The 15,751-nt window shown below is 36.1% G+C and overlaps 1 long non-coding RNA gene across 3 annotated transcripts in view; it reads right to left on the bottom strand.

Annotated features, from left to right (window-relative positions):
• Window positions 1-15,751, bottom strand: part of LOC102159901 — a 139,785-nt gene that overhangs the window by 84,609 nt on the left and 39,425 nt on the right. For all 3 annotated transcript variants that reach the window (XR_002344335.1, XR_303648.3, XR_303646.3), the window contains exon 4: window positions 12,240-12,366. This is a non-coding gene — a long non-coding RNA (uncharacterized LOC102159901). The remainder of the gene's footprint in view (window positions 1-12,239; window positions 12,367-15,751) is intronic.

Below are 15,751 nucleotides of genomic sequence, written 5' to 3'. Positions count from 1 at the left end.
TACACCACAGCTCACGGCAACGCCGGATCGTTAACCCACTGAGCAAGGGCAGGGACTGGACCCGCAACCTCATGGTTCCTAGTCGGACTCGTTAACCACTGTGCCACGACAGGAACTCCCCCCAAATGGTAATTCTATTTTTAGTTTTTTAAAGAATCTCCATACTGTTTTCTATAGTGGTTGCATCAATATACATTTCCACCAACACTGTGAGAGGGGTCCCTTTTCTCCAGACCCTCTCTAGCATTTATTATTTGTAGACTTTTTCATGATGGCCATTCTGGATGCTGTAAGGTGGTACCTCATGGTAGTTCTGATTTGCATTTCTCTAATAATTACTGATGCTGAACATGTTTTCATGTGTTTTTCTTGCCATCTGAGCTATAGATATTTAAATGGCAACTTAACCTCAACTGTTCACATTTAGATGACTTTGTGTCTAATTGTGAAATAATTTTAGATTTGTTGAAAAATAATTGTATCCAAAGCCACCCACATGTCCCTAAACCTAATAATAATTTTCAGGGAGACTATAGTCTGAAGTCCTAATTAGCACAAAAAAAGATAAATCTTTAATTCTCTAGGGCACAGCCTTGCTGAAGTGTGTAACTAAAAACTGTGATTCATATACCTCCAGCTATAGGCAGCACCAATGACCAAGGGCCCAGATGCTGTGCCAAAACCTCCCACTGGCCACACCCAATCACTGAGCATCATGGGGAGACCAGAGGCAGACCCCTCCTGGAGACAAGGAACTTTGGGGACAGTCAACTTTCACTCGAGGACTCTTGATAGCCTGGATGAACATTCCTTACGCTGTAGGGGAGTTTAAGGTGCTTTGGCAATCTAATCAATTTTTCCTCCCACTCTTCTCTAGGGGTCAGATCAGCAGTGTCTTTAGACACGTCTCCTATTCTCTTCTAGCTACTTCTCCATTTTCTGTCACACAGTTATGTTCCCTAATAAAATCCTTGCAAACTGAATTGAATGTTGGTATTTGTTTTTAGGGGTCTGGAATAACACATTAACTCTCCCCAGTGAGAGATTTCTTCTACTCAGCTATTAATGTCTCCACTTTCAAAAAACAAACTTGCTGACAATCTAAAAATCACAGTTTACATTTTAAAAATGGAACAAAACATGGCCCAGTATGGTTGCTACAACAATATATAGGATTAAGTCCAGACTTCAAGTCCTTTTCATTCACGGTCTCCTACCTATTCCCAACCACTTACAGACCTTCCACTCTAAAGTGACTTAAATTGTCACCACTGCTCATTCAAAACCTGCAACTGCTTGTGTCTCTGCCAATGTTGCTGCTTGTGTTAAAATTGTGTTTTCACAATTCCAACACCAGCACTCAAGGCCCATCTGAATGGCATACTTAGCTCTGTGGCCTCTTCCCAATTCTTCAGCAGAGTACCCCTGAAGCAACTGTTCCATTGGTAGATGTGCCTATGGCTAAGCAATAGAGCTAACTGTATATCTGATCATACTGTGTGTAATTCCTTCTCGTGTTCTCCACAGTGCTTAACTGAGAGCTGACACTGTAATTGCTAAGTTTAATAAAAAGCCAAATCAGTCAGTTTTAAGTAAAGAACTAGAATGGATTTGGAAATAGAACAATTATGGGTTTAAATCTCAGATTCCCACTTACTAGTTGTGTGACTTGAGGTAAATCAATTTTTCTGAGGTTTGTAAAATGAGGATAATAGACCTCACATTACAGAGGCTTTACAAGGATTAAGATCATTCATTTATTTTCATTCATCCAACAAAATGAGCACCTACTATAAGCCAGGCACTATGTTAAGTCTAAAAGACACATCATTTGAGAAAAGGGTGTCTAAACTCAGAGAATCTTATTTTAGTATAGAAAGGCAGTTAAAGAATTAAACAATTTAAAAAAAATCTGCAGATTGCTATAAATTTTGTCAAGAAAAGAAGCATGATGCTGTACAAGATAATGACGGGAAAGGGAAGGTCTGAACTTTAGGATGACCAGGAAATGCATCTGGGGAAGCAAGTGCTGGACAGAGCATAGGATGTTCTCTGTAACAATCAAGCTTCCTCCAGAGGAACAGAACTGGTGGGACACACACACACACACACACACACACACACACACTCACACACACACCACACACAAATATACTTGTGCGATTACCGTTCAACAAAAAAAGAAGTACATATATTTTACAATTAGGCATGAAATCCTCTAACTTAAAACACAAATAAACACACACATAGTATGTGAATGTGTGTATCTATGTTTGTATGAATATATATATATATTTATATTCATGTATGATCCATACGATTTATTATAAGGATTAGGCTTATGTGATTAGCTAGTAGGCAAGTCCAAAACCAGTATGACAGTCTAGAAACTAGAGCAGGAGCAGAAACAGAAGTCACAGGTGAAATTTCCTCTTTCAGTGAAATCTCAATTCTTTTTTAGAGATTTTTTAGCTGATTGGATCAGGCCCACACAAATGATCAAAGATAATCTTTACTTAAAGTCAAATGCCTGTGAAACTAATCACGTTACCAAAAACCTTCACACCAACACCAACATTAATGTTTGAATGAATAGCTGGGTATCATAGGCTACCTCAGTTGACGTAAAATTAACTACCACATGCTCTGAAATGCTAGTTCTTTCGACATTAATTGCTTAACGTTACGCTTTGGAGCACCTGGATGTATCTTTCCAATGAAAATGATTGCCCCGGAGTTCCCGTCGTGGTGCAGCAGAAATGAATCTGACTAGGAACCATGATGTTGCGGGTTCCATCCTGGCCTCGCTCAGTGGGTTAAGGATCCGGCATTGCCGTGAGCTGTGGTGTAGGTCGCAGATGCGGCTCAGATCTGGTGTTGCTGTGGCTCTGGCGTAGGCTGGCAGCTACAGCTCTGATTAGACCCCTAGCCTGGGAACCTCCATATGCCATGGGTGCAGCCCTATAAAGACACACACAAAAAAAAAAAAAAAAAGAAAAAAAAAAGAAAGAAAGAAAAAAGAAAATGATTGCCCCAGGACTTTTATAACATTGTTCATATCAAAATCACAGTAAACAAGGATTTTAGAAAGAAAGATTTTTTTTTTTTCTTCCTGAAATGAAACATGTTAGTCAGTCCTTCCTGTTGTAAAATTCTCTACCATGGCAGCTGAACAGGCCGAATCCTAGTACACTCATTATTATGGTAAAAAAGATTTCATTGATCCAAAAGACCCAGCGGGCAGCACAACTATCAGATATTTTTAAATGATTAATGGCAAAAACTATACTTCCTTCCTTTGTGGTACCTCATATTTTTGATTCTAGGTAAATATGTTTTCAATATTCATTTAATATTGATCAAATGCCTATGACTTCCATATTAAAACTAAATTGAAAGCATATTTATTTTGCAAGTTAATATAAACATATGAGTTGGAAAATCTAAGTTAAAAATCAGTATAGAAAGTTTGTTAAAATAAATCACACATAAAATGAAATAAAAGATGTACACTTTTATCCCTCTTCATTTATCAAATATGAATTCTCCTTTGTTTTTTTTTAATTCACCCAAAAAATTTAAATTGAGAGATGCTGTTTCCCTTCACCCCCTCCCCCAATAGTATAGTCTATAGTATAAGCTCTTGGTTTCATAAATGTGGACAGACGTGGGTACGTCTTGCCAACTTTTCCCCTGGGAGTTAGGGAGCATCACTTTTGACAGAGCTCCAAAAAGATGACAGTAACCATACTGACCAAAGAAGGCAGAACAGCCCCTAGACTCATTGCAACTTATTGTTGATTTTGCCATTCTGTCAGAATGACTGGAAACTAATGCTTTCACTTGAGTTTGAAGTCTTTCTTCTTTGGGGTATGAAGGAGCTTGGCTTGGTCCAACTGTTGAAACATTTTTAAGTGCAAATCTACTTCCTAGTCTGACCACAGTGTTCTGTATCCTGGTGTGCAGTACTTGTAGTCATCTTGAACATACCAGCTATAACCCATAATTGATACTTTGAGATCCAATTTTGCCCTCTGACCACAGAATGGAAGATTGGAATATTTCTGTAATCTAGAATTATTCTCTCCTCCAAAATGATTTTGTTTTCTTAGCACCATTTCCACCCCTGTTCTCTCTCTAAAAAAATATTTTCAAAATACATGTTAAACTAAAAGTAATTTGGCTGGTAGCAGAACACTCTCTCCCAAGTTAAGGAATGTTGTGCTGAAATTTTAGGATCATTATAACTTATGATGAATATCTCAATAAAGATTTAAAAACTTGATATTTTATTGAGTAATAAAATGTATGCTGAATTTCAAAGATGAGACTAGAAAACTGTACATGAGTAAAACGGATGAGGAAATCAAGGAATGGGATGATACCTGAATTATTCGATCCCCCTCTAGGCATTGCAATTTTTAATGCCTTATCACCTGCTCAGGGCTTATATCATGAGGCTTGTAAGTTTGGTAAATGTCATACATATGTGGCAACTTTTTCCAGGTAATATGTAATGTACACTAACATATTAAAGGCTCCAAAGTGAAGAACTTTGAGCTGTGTTGCCTAAACTTACAGTGGTCCCTTGGTATCCATGGGGGATTGCTTCCACATGCTGATACCAAAATCCACAGATGCTCAAGTGCCTTATATAAAATGATGTTGTATTTGCACATAACCTAGGTATATCCTCCCATACCCACCTATTTTAAATCATTTCTAGATTATGTATAATACCTAATACAGGGTAAATGCTATGTCAACAGCTATAAATACAACGTAAATAGTTGCCTGCAAGTGACAAATTCAGTTTTGCTTTCTGGAACTTTCTGGAATTTTAAAAAATTATTTTCTATCTGTGCTTGGATGAATCTGCATATATGGAGCCTGTGGACAGGGAGGGCTGACTGTATCAAATTATATTTTTCCCCTTGTTTTGCCAATTAATATCCTGAGGAGCTGACACTTTCTGGAATACCTTTTAGAAAACATTATTCTATATGTAATAGCTGGTGTAAAGTATAGTCAGGGTTGGGGGTCAGAACCAGAAACATATGGTCCCTAGGATTCACCAGGAAAAGGGAGGTTTACAGAGGGAGTAGGCAGTGGTGAAATATACCAAAAAAAACAAAATAGAAAAGGACTAAGAAAAATAACATTAGTTTTTGATCAGGAAGGGAACACTAGTGACAAGTGGTGTAAAGTTGTAGGCCAAACTAGATCTCAGAGATGTTATTGTTGAAAGTGTATTAATAGTAATTTGGCTCCATTGATCTAGATGTGAAAGAAAATAGAGAACTAGTATCAGAGAATTTTGTGTTAAGGGAATTGGACATTGTTTATTTTAGCAACAGTTGAAACTTTCTGTGTTAGGAGAAGATACAAGAGAGAAAAATAATTAAAGATCATAAACAAAGATTCCAGTAAAGAGACTAGATAAAAGTACAGGCGTTTAGCTACTTTCCCTCCTAAAATCCAGTAGTGTTAAGACCGAGATTGGAAGATTCATTATTGTTAAGATGACAGTTCTTCCCAAGTTGATCTATAGAGTCAATGCAATCCCCATTAAAATTCTACCAGGCATTTTTGTAGAAGTTGATTTTAAAATTGATATGGAAATGCAAAAGACCTAGAATAATCAAGAAATTTTTAAAAAAGGACAAAGTTGGAGTAATAACACTATTGGATTTCTGGACTTATTATAAAGATACAGTACTCAAGACAGTGCAGTATTGGTGACACAATAGGCATATAATTCAATGAGTCAATATTCCAGAGACAGTAAAGAATTTCAAACTTTATATTGAGAAAGTTCCCTGAATATCCAGCACAATCTATATTTATGTAAAAATTGCAAGATTTTAGAATGTTTCAACTGTAATTCCTAATATCTGAATATGACATCCAGATCCTAATTCCTATTGTCAATAACATCTGGTTTTCCAAAATTTCCTGTATTTTTCCTATAAAACTGTCAGGAAGTCAGATTATTTAAAATAACACGAGTACCAAAAAAAATTATAAACCTTCTTTTCTTTCATGGCTGCAGAAAACATATAGGATTTAAAGGATTCAGGATGTGCAGAGAAATGGGGATATGCTAAGTGCCCCTTCTCTTCCCTCAAAAAGAAGAAGATTTGAGCATTTCATGCTTGGCGATATTGATTTTAATAGAGAAGTGTGTTTCCCAGCTTCAAGTAAGAATATTAAAATGGAAATGTAGAGAAAAGAGATCTCCTGGAACTGCCACCACGGGAAGAGAGACAAATCAATTGTTCCAAAGACACGTATTCTTGGACTACCCATGAAGTGTCTCATTTTGCTCAGCTATTGCAGTACCTAAGTTAGAGTGAATATTGCTCGTCACCCTGTGAGGAAATGCAATCAAATAAATGGTTTGTTTTTAGGTTCTGGGGCTCTTGGTGTTTGCTTGGTGACATTGGCAGAGAGCCGTGAAACTGGCCAGGGAGAAATGGTAGCTGAGGGGAGTCCTGAATTCTGCTTTCTTGTGAGCAGAAAATAGCCTAGAGAAATGTCCTTGGCTCCAGGAGGCCTATGCCACAAATAAATCAGGCTCAGCCTTGCTTTAAAAACAGGCTTGGGTGGCTTCTTTGTCACTGGTTTTTAAGGCATCAGATGTTCTAAGAATTGTATGCAATATTTTTAAAAAGTCAATTTAGCACGTATGTTTGGCATTCTCGTAATCCTTAATTATTGAAATTTCATAGAACTTGGATTACCCTTCATCACTACACTTCATCACATATCTCAGGAGTTTTAGAAACTTGATTTAATCTTCTCATGAAGACAGAGGATGTTATTTTCACAGACATTGCATGATCATGCTATGATGCTGTTATGTCTCATCATAGTAAGTTGGGCTCAAAATGAAAATATTTGCTCAGTTAAAAAATTCTTGGGGTTCTATATTATTGGAGTTAAGTTTCATTATTAAATATGTCATGAACTGACGCCTCCTCAAAAGAAATTTGTTAATGAACCCATGAAACATTCGTTCATTTTTTTCAATCAAGGTACGTTTACGGAGCACTAAAAATATGCTTGGCAATATGAGATGTTCTGGAAAAGATATACAAAGATTAAAAAGAGATACAAATATCACAGAAAATTTAAAATTACATTGACAAAGAAGTGCTAGAAAAAGAAATATTAAAAAGTGTTATTAGAGCACAGAGAGAGATTATTTGGGAAGTTTCCCTCAAATGATGTTTAAATTGCTTCCTGGGGGATAAATATGAGTTTGCTTGAGGAGGAGTGTAGTGTATTGTAGACAAAAGGACAAGTACATACAACAGTACAAGATCAAGGTTTTGGTGTTTTTAGAGCAGCGTGGAGTTTACTGAAGTTGAAGCACAGATATACCTGGGGCAGGTGGGAAAGGAAGGAACATTATACCAGAGATACAGATTCATAATAATAGTAAAAAACAGACAAAATAAGTTTTTTTTTTTTTTTTTACACTAAAGGTAAAAGGGAACACAGTGTCTAAGAAGAGGGCCTACATGATTAAACAGATGAATAACTTAGACACGTTACTATGGAAAAATGAAAAATGGCCTGGAAGGAATGGTAAACACTAGGAGGCAAACAAAAAATGTAAATCTCTTAATGAAATTTTTTCTCTCCTAAATATTTATAAATTCCTGAAATATAAGAGCTTTGATGTTCAAAGGAAATTCTGAAGCATTTTTAAGATCCAGAGCTGATGAGAAATGCATTTCTGGAATATTCACTTTCTAAAGGAATATGCCTGCAGCTGTATGTTTTGGTCACCCAGAACCAAGGACAGAGGCTTCTCTCCAGAGTCAAAGAGCAGGGAAAGAAATTTTCTTCACAAGGAAATGGTGAACATTCTAGATGGCTAAACTGTCTTCTGTTAAATCAAGAGAGTTACTCTCTGAGATGCATTCCAAAGATTACTTTTTCTTGGTGGAACTGCATTACATTTTAAGAAATCTTTTGGTATATCTCAGGTCTGATAGTGTTTGGATAAATACCTTTAAATGAGGAAGGATTGCTATTGCTTAATGATGACATGGGATAGGGAAAATGCTATATATAGTATTCTTTAGGGGGAAAAAGGAGTTGGATTTCAGCTGATGAGTTTATATTCACAGTAAAATTTTGCAAAGCTCTGTGTTAGAAAAATCCTGTATCCTGAGCTGTCAATAAGCTCCCATCATGGTCTCTCTAAAGGTATGAGAAACATTTCTAAGATTTTATTTTTGGCCCTTTAAACTCCTAAATTGGATTCACTATGTAACTGACCTAAAACTGATTGCACAGAGCTTCGTCATTTAAATACATGGGGGTCTCAATTGCCTTGGGAAATTCAGACCTTGTTTAGTTTAGCCTTCTACTCAAACCAACACCAAATTACAGCATGTGAGAAAACCTCGTATTTTTGTTTTTCAATTTATTTCCAAGTGACTACTCAATGAACATCCCCCAGAGGTTATTTTGGTTCTTCTTGCTGGTGATGTTTTGCTTAAATAATTCCATTAAAAAATTAATTTTCACTGTGAGTTAAACGTGATGCTGGACAGTAAATTCAAGGATGACTAAGACCTCCCAAGAAATCATCGATAAACGCTGGTGAGAATGCGAACTGGTGTGCCATCTTGGCAACAGAGGTTCACACTCCCTTCACTACAATTTTGAGATGCAGAAACCAGTGGAAACAGATTTGCTGGCAAAACTTGTTCTGAAATGATGGAAATGAGGTTATTTATGATATCTGTGCTATTTAATGGGAATTTTCACACTTTTTGCTGCATAGATACTAACATGTTTAATTACTGGACGCTATCCTAGACAGACACTCCTAGTGATGTGACAAGATAATATCGTATGTCTTGTTCCTACCTCATTAAAATCTGAAAAATTCTCAATTCTAGAACACACCTGATTTTGAAAATTTTATGTAAAAGATTATAGATCTATATTTATCCCTTCCAATGTGGTTAAACCTTCTAATATGGGAAACCAGTAGTGTAAATAAAACTATTAGCATTCACCCCAGATCTTTTATTTTATAGACCACATTTAAATAGTAATGGCTGCTCAGACTTCCTACACAGCTTACTTGATAATGCTAAAAAAAAAAAGAAAAACAGAAAATAAAAGCCTCATTATGATATTTTTAAATGGTTATTTTTAATGTTCCTTTTTCTATAATATAGACAATTCCTGTTTTTTCACCTGTCATTCTCCCTTTGATACTTGTATTTGGTACTGTTATGCAGATTGCTGTGGAGGGTTTTCTTGGAACTCCAGCAAGCAGGAGGACCCATGCTGAAAACCACCATTTGAAAAGACTATTTTAGATGCTATATTTAATAGTACAAAAGCAACACAAAATGCTGACCCTCACTTTTGTACATGGCACAGAACCAAGACCTTCCTCCATTCTTAACTGGGACCCAAGTTAAATTAATTCCTTATGTGCCTGGTGTTTTTCAGTATTTCAGTTTATCTTGTGCAGTCACAGAAATGAATAATAAAAGCTGAACTAAGTCTAACCAGAAAAAAACACAACAGGATTCAAAAGGAGATAATTAAATCCCTCAACTGCTGTAAGGCCAACATTAAAAAACTGAAGAAACTGGTCTCCCTTTTATATTTTAGCATACTTCTTCTATCATCTGCACAACTATAGCTTCTTAGCCAGACCTTATTTAATCAAATGGCAGAAAGACTCAGAGGCTCAGTTCAAGGGCTTAGCCATAGTTTTGAATTCAAGCCACAAGAGGAAACAAACAAACAAACAAACTTACAGGAATATCTGCTTGCTACTATGATTTTCAAGAAAGGACTTCCCTTAAAATAACTAATTTGTATATGGATGAGTGTTGAAGATAATATCCCCAATTGTGCACTCTCTTCCACTAAGAAAATAAATGCAGGGAAAAAAATAAAAGATTGATGTCCTTGGTACCATAACGAAGGATTAAAATGTTAAACATCAACCTTAACCTCCCTACACGTTTAATGTGCTCTTTACCTCCAACTTTAGCCATATTCTTTGTTTCATATGAGTTGTCTATTTCAAATGATATTCTTTCCTTTGGTATGGCCCATCATGAGCCATTAACTTAGCAATTTCCCTTATTTCTCTACAACCCCAGGATCAAAATATGTTTAATATGAGTCAAATAGATATTCTTTAGGGTATGTACTAGCTACAGATTTTTAAGAGAAGCATATTGTGTGTGCACGTGTGTGAGTGTGAGAGTGTGTTTTTGTGTATTTAATTTTCCTGCTGCATGCCCACAGTCTGATGTAAAGATCTAGGACTTAGGCAGAGTTTTGAAAGTATTAAGGTTCTTAAATCAAGGGGTTTAGTTATGGACATGATGTTTTGAGAGGTGATTTTCAAACTGTTTTCTAAGGAACCTTACTTCTTAAAGGTGTATAGAGAGGTTTATTGACATTTGATTCCAATTTAATATTCTGACTGTAATAAATTAAGATATACATTCAAATGTGTTATATACTAAATTTTAACACACTGTAGACCACCAGCATATTGACTCCTGCTGCCGGGTTAATTCATTTTTGTGCAGGGCCTAACATAAAATCTTTCTTACCATCTCTGGGACTCTATTTGAACTTGCAGACATATGTCCTTAAGATGGTAATAGCTGTGCTGGGGGGTTTTGTAACTCATATCTGTGTAGCCTGCACACACCTACACATACACAAATTCAAGGTCGTACCCTCTTGTTGATCTGTAAGAGTCAAGATGTTCTAGTTGCTAAACAACTCAGTAAATTACAAAAATAAATTGAATGCCAAGGCTGATAGGACTTCAGCAGTCAACTAAATAACTGTCTGAAAGTTTTACGTTTGTCACACACAATTTTCACTTATTTTCATGTTGTATATTTCCATGCTGTTTGAATGTTTACAGTGGATATGCATTATTATTGTCAAAAAGAAAAAACAAAGACATTTTACATGATGAAATACAATCTCTTTTGCAATGGATTGATTTTTAAAAAGAATATTTTGCTGCTAAACTATTTGAAAACACTACTTTAGATAAACTGATTTTAAAAACTGTACTTAAAGTCATGCTAATTTGTAACCCATAAGTACTCAGACAATTGATTTACATTGTTGTTCTGTCTCTTACCAGCCTTGTGTTCCTGGGTAATGAACTTAAAACCGTTTCTTATCTATTTCCTCAAAATATAGTTAATAATAGTTACCTCCATGGTTGGTGTAGGGTTAAATTAGAACATTTAACACTGTCCCTAGCTCACAGTAAATCTTAAATCTAAGCTCTTTATAATTAAATGTGTTAAAATTATTTTTAATAACTAAGCAATTTAGAATGCACAAAGCTTAGCTGCTTGTTGATATGAAAAAAAAAAAACAAAAAACAAGCAAACCAGCAAAAACCTATTTCTTACATTTTCCATACCATTTACTCAAACAGATATAAAATGGTTAAGAGCCGGGTGCTACTGTAAATATGGTAAGATCAATTACATTTCACATTTTCTCAACTTTTCTAAGTTGACTTTCCCAGTTTGCAGATGGCATTAAGCTTCCTCTGAGCAGTGAAATGCCAGGCTCGGGGGTAGAAGAGAGGCACAATGTTACTGTGAGCTGGTGGAAAAGTGCTTGGATGAGTTCCAGGGTAAAAGGTAACCAGTGGAAAGGGTGAGAAAGGCACCGCAGGATGCCCTTGAGATGATTCTTCTAAGGAATCCCTAACACAACAGGAATGGAGAGGTTGCCATTATGGGAGGTTCTGCAATGAAATGAGCACTCAGAAGTGCTGACAATTAAAAGAGAGGCGTCAACAACAAGCTTCCTGGAAATGAATCAAAGAATTTCCTCTTACCTGTATTCGAAACCACCGTTTAGCTACACCCAGGGCACCATTTGCAAAACCGACGACTTTAATGATGAAAAAAACAAAAGAAACCAAGCAAACAAACAAATCCAAGGAATTGACAGCTAAAATAAACACATGCTTAAGGGGACATTTACTTGACTATAAAATTGAAATTCTCCCCCATTTAAAATGGTGTATATGTATATTCACAATCAACACAAGAGCTGTCTGGAGCCAAAATCATGATCTAACAGAATTTGTTTTAGGTTGCCTTTCAGAGAATACTTAGCAGTGACCTACCATGAGGCAAAACAAGTGACATATGCCTAGTGCATAACTATTCATGAAGCAGTTGTTAATCTGTTACCTCTTTTAGTTGTCAGAAGTTTCTAGGAGCTCTCCAGATGGGGTGAGAGGAAAGACTGGCTGACAAAGAGGGTTCTGTGCAGTCTCAGCTATTTCTTGTATGGAGCTGCACCAATAACGACAGCATTCTGTAGAGAAATAGAGGCCTCTAAGACAAGGAAATAGTTTTTGTAGATAGATCTTTGAATTCTTTTGTGGTTTTAAAGGATTTTTAAAAAAATACTTTTCCCTCAAGTCCATGTTATTGGGGCTTCCTATAGATATTTAAATTATTTTTAGTTTGTTAAATACAAACATAAATTAACTTCTTATTGTATATGATTACTCATCTTCTCAGATTTCTTTGGGGCGAAGGGGAATTGAAATTTGGACTTGGGAACAGAAACTTGTCTCCCTCGCCTGTTTTAGTTTTAAACTAAACAAATAAAATGCCATATATCTGAAATCTTCTATTTCTTTATGTTGTCAAAGATCATCCAGAATGCTCAGTAATAAAATTTTCCATTATATCAATTCATTTTGATATTTTGTTTTTGGTCGTTTTGAGTGATGGGATCTGAACTGAAATGAAAACCAATTAACCTTGAGGTCATAGTAATGCAAAACAGAACTTTCCAAGATTGGGCCTGAATATCTTGTTTATTTGGATTTAAATGATCCCTGAACATTCCTTTTTTAAAAAAAAAAAAATCAGGTTGGTACAGTATAGGTGAACTAAATGGTCTAATTAAAGACCTTTGATTTTTATTCAAAACTGTCATCCTGGGAGGACCAAAAAAAAAAAAAAAAAAAAAAATTGCCTCCATAAAATAACTTCAGGAATGTTTTATCAGGATTCAGGGATGCCTGGAGTATTAACCTATGCAAAGATAGGACTTATATATATCCCTCTCTCTGGGGGCTGCCTTCAAAGTCCTCCTCCCAAATGTCAGAATTTTATCAGAATTGGACCAGAAATTCTCTTTGTTCTCCACTGGCTGATGCAGCAACTGAAAGAAAACAATGCTTAACGGTGGTTTAAAAAAAAATCCGTAAGTCCACAAACACACAAAGAAATAAAAAATGGCAACAACAAAATCCAATTTAAGAATCAGATGCAGTGTTTTTAATCAAAGAAAGTTACTTCCTTCTTTTGTTTGTTTTGCCTCTATTTTTCCTTAACTCATTTTATGTGTAATTGTCATGACTATTTTCAAATACTGTGACCCAATTTTTCTCATTAGAAGCTCAGTATATTTTATTCACTATTTCAAGCCTTTCAGATCACCTACAAATCATGAGAAATAGATTTCAAACAGAACAATGAAAAATTTACTATAAAGGTCAGAAAAAAAGGAGACTCTGAGAGCTGGCAGCTGAAATGATATATTCTGTATTGGAGATTTGGGAAGCATTACATTTGATAGTTTAATGATGAAGTGGAATTAGGTGACTCCCTGTGGAATTAGGTGGCTCCCTAATGTTTCCACCTCATGTTAAACATATAAGAACAGAACTTGGTAAAGAAAACCAAAACTAGTTCTGTGGTACTGAGTATTTAGTTATTTTCATTCTTGAAATTGTGCCCAGCAATAAATAATACACACACACTTTTGAACAAAGCATGATTTAACTTGGAAAAAAAATGAATTTTATACCATTCTCTAAATGAGGAATAGTCCATGTAATGTACATAATATACATTATTAATTGCTCATTTGGGGCTAAAATTAATTCCATATGGAAAGTTTTTTCCCCCCCTCAAGTCAGCAGAAAGTATAATTATAAACATTTTATCCTTTTGTCTTTTTAGGGCCACACCCACGGCATATGGAAGATTCCCAGGCTAGGGGTCTAAGCAGAGCTATGGCCGTTGGCCTACACCACAGCCACAGCAACATCAGATACAAGCCCCATCTGCAACCTACACCACAGCTCACAGCAATACTGGTACTTAATCCTCTGAGCAAGGCCAGGGGTCAAACCCACAACCTCATGGTTCCTAGTCAAATTTGTTTCCCCTGCACTACGACAGGAACTCTCACAAATATTTTAAATGAAGGGTTTTTTTGTTTTTTGTTTTTAAATTCATGCTTAGAGTATGGTAGAAATTAGGAAATGTTAATATAAAAGTAAGATGGGTAATAGTACGGATAAAAGTATTCAAAATGCCCTGCTTAATAGCCAACCATTCATGGAGGGTATGACTACAGAGAATGAAGAAATGAGGAGGAGGCTAGATCTAAATCTGCCCATAGATATAAATAACCCAGCTGAAGTGGGCAAAAGACTGTTTCAGGCTTGGAGACAGAAAAGGGTATGAAATACGTGGGGAGCTGTGGGTAAGGACTTCCACAGAGCTAACTTACCTATCTCTCATTTTCTGAGCACGCCTTGTGTATATGCCCACCTCTCCACCTTTGCTGATAAGAAGCCAGTGGGCTTTGGATGCTTGCCTATTATCTTCTAGAGATTTCTCAGGTGGAAATTCTATGTAGATATTAAAATCAAGCTTAAATGCCGCATGTCCCACCAAGACGTCCTAATCCCTCAGGCTATGATCTCTACTATATCTAACCTCTTATAACCCTTCATAAAATACCTCACATTAATTAGTCATTACTGTACACTAGGCAAGACCTTTACACATGCACATGAGCTCACTGAATTGCTGCTAAAAGCCTTATACATCTGTTATTCTCTTTTAAAGATAAGGGACCATGCTTAGCAAATTTAAAAACTAGTTGAAAGTCCCATAGTTAAGAAGTAGAGGATTGGCTTCAAACCAAGATCAATTTTTTTATCGAATTTTTTTGAATCCTCTTTTATGTAACAATTTGTGAATTTATTTTTATTTTTATTTTTTAAACAATTAAAACATTCTGAGTTGAAGCAACAGAAATCCTTTACAAATGAACTTAAACTTAAGGTGTTACGGTAATACCATATTTGGGGTTATATCACAGAATTGAAGGGCAAGGGAAGGCAGTGGAACTTCACGAAGGATTGACGCGACCACTGTGTGGTTTGGAGGGATGGACATTAATTCCTGATTCATGGTGCAGCACATCAGTCTAAGTCACACAGGGTTGACTGGGATCCTAGGTCTAAGACAGTCAATATTTGGCCTTTCCTGGCCACAGTGATGATTTCTGGGTTCAGCATGTGACTCAAGTGGGCCCAATCAAAATGAAACACAAACTTTCTTTATGATGGTAGGGAAAAGAGAAGTTCTCTTCTTTTGATGGATGATTTCTGGATATAAGACTTAGAATGATTATCAATTTACTCCCATGAAGAAAGATAGTCTGAGGTCAAAGCCAATAAATGGTGGTGACTCAGAGAAATGGAACTGGGCTCTGATCAAACTGCACCTGAGCTGTATTGTTGCATTATGATTTTAGAATATTCATTGTGTCTTCCTCTAAGAATTACATTTGCTTATCCTTTGACATCAGCATTTGCCACGCAACCTGCTTTGAAGGTCGAAAAGAAGCATGTGACTTTTGAGAAGTTTTAGAAGCCAATGTATAG

The sequence above is a fragment of the Sus scrofa genome, chromosome 5, assembly GCF_000003025.6.
Source record: "Sus scrofa isolate TJ Tabasco breed Duroc chromosome 5, Sscrofa11.1, whole genome shotgun sequence".
Lineage (NCBI taxonomy): Eukaryota > Metazoa > Chordata > Mammalia > Artiodactyla > Suidae > Sus > Sus scrofa.
Note: the sequence above shows the minus strand (reverse complement) of the source record. Positions and strands in the feature narration are given on the sequence as shown.